Genomic DNA, 11,392 nt, shown 5'->3' with positions numbered 1-11,392 from the left:
CATATACTGTATTGTGTATACCTTGTACACAGTATATATATATATATATATATATACATACTGTACTGTGTGTGTGTGTATATATATATATATATATATATATATACACACAGTACTATGTATATGCTGTAAAGTATATACAGTATAATGTATACAGTATGTATACAGTACAGTATACTGTACATACAGTCTACTGTATTTACTGTAATCTATTTCATTATTGTATTTGATTAGTCATTTTTGGCTCTTCACAGGATATCTCCCATGATAAGATATGTGAATAAAGAAAAGAGAGTTGAACAGTCACGGTGATGGAGTGGTAAAACATTTCACAATGTCATTTTCACAGATGAATCATCTGTTGCTCTTGAGAGGTTCTCCCGAATGTAATTCCGGAAACGCCACCATATCTCATTAAAGTCATGCCCAAAGCATCCAATGAATGTCCATGTAAGGGGAGGCATATCACTATTTGGAGCTGGTCCTCTATTATTTTTCGAAGGTACTATACTTTATTCTGTGCCTATGTTCTGTAAAAATACATGCTGTACTGTATAATACATGTAAATGTACAATAAAATGATTTGCTTATTAATGAACAACATTTTCTTATTTCTGTAGGGATCATGGATAAGCAATTCTTCCAAGAAAAAATAGTAGAGGGATGTATGGTGACATTCGTGAGTAAATATTACCCATCTCATCACAGGATATTCCAAGTGTTATGCACACCAGTGCCTGCAGGAAAGTACTGGTGTCAGAACTGTTATGCACTCCAGTGTCTGCAGGAATGTACTGGTGTTTGAACTGTTATGCAAAACAAATGGACTCACAGACAAACTGGGGAATATTACATAACGTACACAGAAGGTAATAGGGTAACAAAATACACACAAAGTGAACAGAGAAGCCCAGAGGCTAAGGAACTGGGTATCTCCCTTGTATTAGAACTGCACAGATGGAAAAAGCAAGATGTTGTGTTTTAATACGTAGAGAACCCGAAATGCTGTTGCTAAGGGCAACAGCAAAACCCTAAAGGGTTACCAACGGGTGTGGCAGTAAACTCCTTGGTCAGAGATGGAATGATAGACACAAGGAGAGTCTCCACAATCCTATTTCTCACTTGCAGTGCACAGGTTTTAGCTTACTGACACTAAACTGACCCCTGACACCTAGCACAGTGAGACAGGATTAGACAGGCAAGTCTTAGAATACAGCCGCAAACTTGCTAAGTTCACAGAGTAGTAACAGAACCCCAGCAAGCTAAACGACTGACTCCAGTCTTACTGCTAGGTCTGGATTGGCAGAGTGTAATACCAAATCCCCAGGCCTATTTGCAGTAAGCAACAAACAAATACAAAGCTACACAGTACTGGCTAACTTTCATGAACTGACTAACCAACAAAGATTCAGCAGCATCTGCTTACCCTGAAAAGAGGCCTTATAAAGCAGGTGCTGTCCACGCCCCACTCAGACCTCACAGACTGTGAGCACAAAAACCAGCACCGGATCCCCTGCCGTGCACAGAGCCTATAACCACTGCACAGCAAAAGACCCGAACCGGAGTATCAGCTGCGCTCAGGTTACTCCACTAGCACTTGTCTCCCGGTTGCCATGACGACGTGGCAGCACAGGGCAGGAGACCCTAACAGTACCCCCCCTCTGACGAGGGGTCAAAGAACCCCTACCACCGGGTTTATCGGGGAACTGCGAGAAGAAAGAGCGTATCAGTCTGGGGGCATGAAGATCACAACTGCGCACCCACGACCGCTCCTCCGGGCCATACCCCTTCCAGTGCACCAAAAATGACAGCCGACCCCGAACCACCTTGGAGTCAAGAATCCTTTCAACAACAAACTCCCTCTGGCCACGTATCAGAAGAGGGGAAGGTCTTCCACTGGAAGAAGGATTACTAATCGCCCGTTTTAAAAGGGAACAATGAAATGTTTTATTGATACCCAAAGAACGGGGCAGATCTAACTGAAATGCCACCGGATTGATAACCCTGGTGATCTTATAAGGGCCGATGAACCGGGGCCCTAACTTATGAGATGGCTGTCTCAACTTCAAATTCTTGGTAGACAACCAGACGAAGTCTCCTAATTTGAAGCTGCAGGGTCTTTTCCGCTTATCAAAAACCCTTTTGGTCACTAATGACACAGACACAAGGGCTTTCTTCACTTTCCGCCAAATACCTCTAAGGACCGAAACCACAGAGGAACCACCAGGCGTGGAGTCCAGGGGGTCAAAAGAATTGGCCTTAGGATGATGCCCATACACACAAAGGAAGGGAGAGATCCCTGTAGCAGAGTGAGCCGCGTTGTTATAGGCAAACTCCGCCATGGACAGATGAGCAACCCAGTCAGTCTGACACTTGGAGACATAACACCTGAGGAACTGCTCCAAGGACTGGTTCACCCTTTCAGTCTGCCCATTAGACTGCGGATGGTAGCCTGACGACAAGCTGACAGAAATCTGGAGATCGGAACAAAATGCCCTCCAGAATTTGGCCACAAACTGGGATCCGCGGTCAGAGACCACATCAAGTGGCAACCCGTGGAGACGCACAACATGCAGCATAAATAATTCAGACAGGCGTCTGGCTGATGGCAGCCCAACCAGTGGAACGAAGTGCGCCATCTTCGAAAACCTGTCAACGACAACCCAGATGGCTGTCATCCCCGAGGATTTGGGCAAGTCCACCACAAAATCCATTGAAATGTGGGTCCATGGCTTAGATGGGATAGAGAGTGGATGTAATGGGCCAACAGGAACCCCTCTAGGAGTCTTATTTCGGGCACAGATGTCACATGCCCGAACCCACTGATCCACATCCTTAGCCACCGAGGGCCACCACACCGCCCTAGATAGTAACTCCCGAGTTCTGGCAATACCCGGGTGACCTGCCGACTTCTTGGCATGGAATTCCAGGAACACTCGCTGTCTTAACCTAGGAGGCACAAACAAAAGACCTACCGGAAGGTCTGGAGGAGCCTGCTCCTGTGCTCTAAGGACTAATGATAAGAGGTCCTGGGTAATGCCCACTTTAATACATGATGGGGAAACAATGGGCAACGGCTCCTCTGTGGTCTCCTGGATTGGAGCAAAACTCCGCGAGAGCGCATCAGCCTTGATGTTTTTTGACCCAGGGCGATATGTTATCAAAAAATTAAAGCGAGCAAAAAACAAAGCCCATCGTGCCTGCCTGGCATTGAGACGCTTCGCTGACTCTAAATTAGTGATGAGCGGATTCGGTTTTACTCGGTTTTACTCGGTTCTCAAAACCGAATCTTATTGGCTATCCAAAACACGTGACATCAGTGAGCCAATAAGATTCGGTTTTGAGAACCGAGTAAAACCGAATCCGCTCATCACTACTCTAAATATGCCAGATTCTTATGGTCAGTGAGAATTGAGACCACAAACTTAGCCCCCTCAAGCCAGTGTCTCCACTCCTCGAGTGCTTCCTTAATAGCCAACAATTCCCGGTTACCCACGTCATAATTCATCTCGGCAGGCGAAAATTTACGGGAAAAGTAAGCACAGGGATGAAGGCGATTATCAGACACTCCCATCTGAGAAAGCACTGCCCCAATACCCATCTCAGAGGCATCCACCTCCACCACAAAAGGACGCTCTGGATCTGGGTGTCGCAGCACCTTGGCCGAAACAAATGCCCTTTTGAGACGGGCAAAAGCCGCTTTAGCCTCACAAGACCAGTGAGCAACATCCGCCCCTTTCTTAGTGAGTGCCACCAAGGGCGCCACTATAGACGAAAATCCAGCGATAAATCGTCTATAAAAATTCGCAAAGCCCAGGAAACGCTGAAGCGCCTTCAAACTAGTGGGCTGCACCCAATCCAGGACTGCCTGTACCTTGGAACCCTCCATTTGGAAACCTTCTGGGGAGATAATATATCCTAGAAATGCGATTTGCTGAACTTCAAATTCGCACTTCTCCAGCTTCGCCCCAAGCCGGTGGTCTCTGAGTTTCTGGAGGACTAAGCGTACATGCTTCCGATGTTCCTCCAGGGAATGGGAGAAGATTAGGATGTCATCTAAGTATACAACTAAGAATCTATCCAAATATTCCCTGAGCACATCATTCATGAAATCCTGGAAGACTGCCGGGGCATTACAGAGCCCAAAAGGCATCACCAAATATTCATAATGCCCTGAGTGGGTATTAAAGGCAGTCTTCCATTCATCCCCCTCTCTTATTCGGATTAGATTGTACGCACCGCGTAGGTCAATCTTAGAAAAAATGGTGGCAGTACGAAGCTGGTCAAACAAGACCGAAATGAGAGGCAGTGGGTATGAGTTTTTAATCGTGATACGGTTCAATTCCCTGAAGTCGATGCAGGGTCGCAACGAACCGTCCTTTTTACCCACGAAGAAGAACCCCGACCCAACTGGAGACTGTGAAGGTCTGATAAATCCCTTAGCCAAGTTCTCCTGAATGTACTCTGCCATAGCCTGAGTCTCAGGACGTGACAGGGAGTACAACCTGCTCTTGGGAAGCTTAGCATTTGGCAACAAATCAATGGCACAGTCATAGGGGCGATGGGGAGGTAGTACCTCTGCAACTTTTTTGGAGAACACGTCCGCAAAATCTGCATAACACCCTGGCAATCCTGGCAAACTTAGCTGCAAGAGCCTGACTGGAAGGCTCAAGCAACTCCTGAAACAATCAGTACCCCAACTAAGAATCTCCCCAGAGACCCAGTCAAATTGAGGATTGTGGGCCCTTAACCAGGGTAACCCCAACACCAATGGGGCAAAAGTACAGACAGTCACATAAAAGGACAATTTTTCAGAGTGTGTGGCTCCAATAAACAAAGAAATCTGGCTAGTGCAAGAGGTAATTTTACCTTGGGATAATGGTTCCCCGTTTAACCCACAAATCTCAATTTCCGATGCCAAGGGTACTAAGGGAACAGAGTGTTTCAGGGCGAATTGGCGGTCCATAAAAACCCCGTCGGCCCCACTGTCCACAAAGGCCTCAGTCTTGACAGTTTGACCGAGGATCTTCAAGGTCACCGGAATGATAAAAGTCTTCTTGGGAAATTCTGACTTCTGGCCTGACAGGATATTTCCCATCACCCTCAGGCCCTGAAGTTTTCCGGCTTTTCTGGGCATGATACTACCACATGACCTTTATTCCCACAGTACAAATACAACCCCTGCTGTCTCCTCCGCGTCTTCTCACGCGAGGAGAGGCGGGTAGCCCCAATCTGCATAGGCTCCTCAGAAAATTCCTCAGAGTCTGAGGTTCCCTTGGGAAGGAAGGAAATCTCAGTCTCCCTTTCAAGCCTACGCTCTCTCAGCCGTCTATCCACTCGGATGGATAACTGCATGAGCTGATCCAAGCTATCAGGCAAGGGATATTGTACCAGTTGGTCCTTTATCTGGTTAGAAAGACCTCTTCGGTACTGGTGTCTCAGGGCTGGGTCATTCCACTGGGTATCATGGGCCAACCTCCGAAACTCCGTACAGTAAACCTCAACTGGCCTTCGCCCTTGCTTAAGGATCGAAATCTGAGCCTCGGCTGAGGCCGTCTTGTCAGGGTCATCATACAACATGCCCAGTGCCGTAAAAAAAGCATCAACACTTTTAAGCGACGGACAGTCAGGCTGCAACCCATATGCCCAGACCTGTGGGTCTCCTTGTAGCAAGGAAATCACTATGCCCACCCGCTGAATCTCCGACCCAGAAGACTGAGGCCTAAGCCGGAAGTATAGCTTGCAGCTCTCCTTGAAACAAAAGAACTGCGAGCGATCTCCAGAAAAACGATCCGGGAGATTTACTTTCGGCTCCTTAACCCCTGCAGGTGCTGCTGCTGCGGGAGCTCCGCCAGCAGCCTGGGAGGTGTGCATTTTAATGGACAAATCATTAAATTGTCGAGTCAGGACCTGCACCTGATCGACCACCTGTTGCAACGTATTTTGAGGAGTATGCTCCATATTCCCACAAAATTTCAACAGGAGTATTAGGCTGCTGAATATGTTATGCACACCAGTGCCTGCAGGAAAGTACTGGTGTCAGAACTGTTATGCACTCCAGTGTCTGCAGGAATGTACTGGTGTTTGAACTGTTATGCAAAACAAATGGACTCACAGACAAACTGGGGAATATTACATAACGTACACAGAAGGTAATAGGGTAACAAAATACACACAAAGTGAACAGAGAAGCCCAGAGGCTAAGGAACTGGGTATCTCCCTTGTATTAGAACTGCACAGATGGAAAAAGCAAGATGTTGTGTTTTAATACGTAGAGAACCCGAAATGCTGTTGCTAAGGGCAACAGCAAAACCCTAAAGGGTTACCAACGGGTGTGGCAGTAAACTCCTTGGTCAGAGATGGAATGATAGACACAAGGAGAGTCTCCACAATCCTATTTCTCACTTGCAGTGCACAGGTTTTAGCTTACTGACACTAAACTGACCCCTGACACCTAGCACAGTGAGACAGGATTAGACAGGCAAGTCTTAGAATACAGCCGCAAACTTGCTAAGTTCACAGAGTAGTAACAGAACCCCAGCAAGCTAAACGACTGACTCCAGTCTTACTGCTAGGTCTGGATTGGCAGAGTGTAATACCAAATCCCCAGGCCTATTTGCAGTAAGCAACAAACAAATACAAAGCTACACAGTACTGGCTAACTTTCATGAACTGACTAACCAACAAAGATTCAGCAGCATCTGCTTACCCTGAAAAGAGGCCTTATAAAGCAGGTGCTGTCCACGCCCCACTCAGACCTCACAGACTGTGAGCACAAAAACCAGCACCGGATCCCCTGCCGTGCACAGAGCCTATAACCACTGCACAGCAAAAGACCCGAACCGGAGTATCTGCTGCGCTCAGGTTACTCCACTAGCACTTGTCTCCCGGTTGCCATGACGACGTGGCAGCACAGGGCAGGAGACCCTAACACCAAGACAATGATGCTAAATACTCTGCCTCAGCCAAATTTATGGAAGTTAAAGGTATTAATTGGGAACGCACACCACCAGAGTGAGTATTGTTTTAATACTGTACAAGTAAAATTTTGGATAGCACTCTAGTACTGTAAATTTATTTTTTGGCTTAATGAACAGTACATTACTGTATGTTTTATTTTCTCCTTTTAACTTCTTTAATTAACAAACATTTTTTTTCTGTACAGTTTAGATCACCGGACATGAATCCAATTGAATTAGTGTGGGCTCAATTGAAGAGATACATTAGGAGTGTTGCGAAACCAACAACAAAACAGCAGCTGTTGGATGGGATCCAAAAATTTTGGCTAGAAGTACTCACACCTGAACATTGTAATAATTATATAAATCACCTGTATAAAGTATTACCTGTTATAGTTGAAAGACATGGTCAAGCCACAAATATGTAGTTCTGTACTGTATTTTCTGCATAAAATTTGAATTGATGCATTATTAAAAATGTTTATAAAATTGCCTTTGTCTGAATAATGCATAAGCAACTGTATAATATTATACATTATACTATACAGTAGTACTGTTATTGATGAACAGTTGTTTATAGTTTTCTAAGTCCTGGATAATAGAGTACTGTACATTTTTGATCAGTACAGTACATGAAATCTGATTTTGTAATAAAGACTTTTTTTACATTTATATTGATGCTTTTCCAATAAATATTCCATTATACAGTATGGTATGGTACATGGGGGTAAATGTACAGCATGATGTGTCATTATGAGGGAGAAGTGTTATTAAACATAGAAACATACTGTACAGTACTGTACTGTAGAAACATAAACTACAATTTGATGGCAGATAAGAACCACTGTGTATGACCCTTTTTTTTACAATATTTTTAGCTCAAACCTTATTTGATCCTAGCCCCCCCTCCCCCCCTTTCCATTCTCTGCTCCAAACTACAGAACAGTACTGTTTAGGGGTCATTCCGAGTTGATCGCTTGCTGATGATTTTCTCAGTGCAGCAATCAGGTAAAAAATGGCATTCATGCGCATGCGTATGCCCCGCAATGCGCACGCGTGATGTACAGGTACAAAGCCCTTTGTGGTTGTGCTCCGGTTCTAGCGAAGTTTTTCGTCGCACTGATGGCCGCAAGAAGATTGACAGGAAGGGGGCATTTCTGGGTGTCAACTGACCGTTTTCAGGGAGTATTTGCAAAAACGCAGGCGTGTCTGAAAAAACGCAAGTGTGGCTGGGCGTTCGCTGGGCGGGTGTATGACGTCAAATCCAGACACGAATAGGCTGAAGTGATCGCAAGTGCTGAGTAGGTTCAGAGCTACTCTGAAACTGCACAAACTGTTTTTGCAGAGCTCGGCTGCACATGCGTTCGTACTTCTGCTAAGCTAAAATACACTCCCCAGTGGGCGGCGGCATAGCATTTGCGCGGCTGCTAAAACTAGCTAGCGAGCGATCAACTTGGAATGACCCCCTTAGTATTTCTGGGTACAGTACTGTACTGCAAGCTCAGTGAGACAGTACAGTATTTCTAAAGTACAGTACATTAACTCCTGAGGTTTCTGTGTATAGTAAATTACTGTATCACACCTTTACAGTAAGACTGTACAGTATCTTGATAATGCCTTATGTACAGTAGCTTTACTGTACATTACTGTATTTACTTAGCTGTATACTTTATTTTGGGAAAAAATAAAAGGGAATTGCCTTTTAGGGCCTGATTGTACGCAAATGCAGCTTTCCTTGTGTCTTTGCTGCCGGTGTGTCTGAGGGACAGATTGGGAAATAAAAGTGGCCCTGTACTATTGTCTAGAAGTGTCCCAACATGGGCAGCACAAGAGGCAAAGTATAACGTACCATGAAGCCATGAATCGGGACAATGCAGTGTACTGAGTGTTGTGGGTGGTCCTCCTGTTATATATGGGCTGGGGCCACATGGCAAAACCTAAAACAGGCCACACAGACACATCAGCCTACCAGGATTCTTCCTGTGAGGCCTACCTATGGCCTGTCTCCCCATGACTGTAACAATGTGTCATGCATGATGTCACAACTCGGCGGACATGTATTGTGATGTCAGTCACTGTTGGACACAGCAGCCAGGTCTGGCAACAGCAGGGACAAAGGAGTATGCTTGTACCAGGCTCACAAACTCAGAGGGGCTATGCACCCTCAAGAATCTTGGACATTAGTTTCTCATACAGCACTAATACTGTATACAGTACCTTTGCTGTTTTAGAGTAACATGAATTCTAATAAGCACCAATATGAAGAAATGTGATTTGTCTAAGCTGCATACTGTACTGTACATTATTTTTTTAGGTACTGTACATTACTGTATTAATATTCAAGTCACAATTGTGCTTACATTTTTCAGTATAAGACTATATGTTACACGGTTATAAATGATGTGTGTATTTGTTTTTAATTATTTTATGCAATAAAAAGCATTTGAGAACTTTGGACAATTGTACTGAGTGCTTCCTGTATGCAATGGAGGGTAATTCCTCTCCACACACATTCTGTTGGGTCGTACAGTACAGTAGTTGCCTACCCTCACAGATATTGCAGGAGTCTCCAAATTGCAATTCCCTCCCCCCTAATCGCCTGCATCATACAGTACAGTACATTAAATCAAACCTCCCAGAATGTTTACCGCAGCTTGAGTTAAAACAAGAAATTTGTAAGGACAGTGATTTGTGCCAGTCAATACAGGTACAGTATGTCTGCTACTATACAGTATTTGTGCAAAGCAGTCCTGACTTTAAGCAACCCCCTCCTAGCCCCCCCCCCCCCCCCGCCTGCAGTAGAGATCACATCCTATGTACCAGCAAGCTTCTTACTGTACTGTACAGTATCTCAATGTCTGCTAATACTCGGAAGTGTGAGGTGCAAATGTTTTATCAGTAATACAGTAGGTACTGTACAAAGAAACATAGATTTTGATGGAAGATACTGTAAGAACCACTTGGACCATCTAGTCTTTAGTTAAACAGACAAAAGACTTTGGACAAGGTTACTCTAAATTGCATTTGAATTTAGGGGGTCATTTCGAGTTGATCATAGCTGTGCTAAATTTAGCACAGCTATGAACATTCACACTGACATGCAGGGAGACGCCCAGCACAGGGCTAGTCCGCCCCGCATGTCAGTGCCGGTCTACCCCGCAGTAGTGCAAAGGCATTGCACATCAGCGATGCCTTTGCACTTCAAGAGTAGTTTCCGGCCAGCACAGCTTTAGCGTGTTGGCCGGGAGCTACTTGTCACTCCCCGGCCTGCAGCGGCTGCGTGTGATGTCACGCAGCCACTGCGGCCTGCCCCCCCAACGGCCCGGCCATGCCTGCGTTGGCCAGACTGCGCCCCCCTAAACGGAAGCTTAACGCCGCCATCCAGCCCCCTCCCGCCCAGCGACCACCTCTGCCTCAGAGGCAATTGCTAGGCAACAACGGCTGGCATGTGCCGGCGCACTGCGGTGGCGGCGCATGCGAGGTTCCGATCCTATCACTGCATTGCGAGGAACTGCAGCGAGCGATTCCGACCCCCTTAATGTATACAGTAGAGATCTGTTCACACTGTACTGTACTGTACATACAGTACTGTACAGTATCTAATTTATCCTAATTTATTTAGCTGAGGGCTTCCACGAGGTGGAGGAAGTCGGGTGGCGGCCATTTTGTCAACCTGCTTTGCGATAGAGTACGGTGGAAAGTAATGTGCATAGAGCTCGCCTATCCCTATTGCCCCTGTGTATTTTAGCTGGGGTATTGTGACGCTCCTTCAGCATTGCCTTGTAGCCTGCAATAGCTAGGTCGTCACTCGCTCCATAGCTGAGCGTTGCCATGAGTTGGGGGGGGTCACAGGCGGTGGCCATTTTGTCAACTTGCTATGCGATCAAGTCCAGTGTACAGTATCGTAATGTGCATAGAGCTCGCTTATCCCTATTGCCCCTGTGTATTTTAGCTAGGGTATTGTGACGCTCCTTCAGCAATGCCTTGTAGCCTGCAATAGCTATGCCGTCGCTCACTCCATAGCTGAGCGTTGCCATAAGGTGGAGTGGTCACGGGTGGCAGTAATTTTGTCAACTTGCTATGTGATCGAGTCCGGTGTACAGTATTGTAATGTGCATAGAGCTCGCTTATCCCTATCTCCCCTGTGTATTTTAGCTAGGGTATTGTGACGCTCCTTCAGCATTACCCTGTAACTTGCAAAACCTATGCTGTTGCTGGCTCAATAGCTGAGGGCTTCCACGAGGCAAGGGGTCATGGGTGGTAGCCATTTCAATCGAGTCTGGCCTGCTACAAAATTGTATGTGTACTGTACAGTGCATAGAACCTTATCCTCGTAGCCGCTGTGTATTTTACTGTAGATACACTCCTGCAGCTTTGAACTTCATTCTGTAAAACTTGTGTGCACACTTCTATTGAATGTGAAAGTATAGTA

Source organism: Pseudophryne corroboree, chromosome 6, assembly GCF_028390025.1.
Source record: "Pseudophryne corroboree isolate aPseCor3 chromosome 6, aPseCor3.hap2, whole genome shotgun sequence".
Classification (NCBI taxonomy): domain Eukaryota; kingdom Metazoa; phylum Chordata; class Amphibia; order Anura; family Myobatrachidae; genus Pseudophryne; species Pseudophryne corroboree.
Note: the sequence above shows the minus strand (reverse complement) of the source record.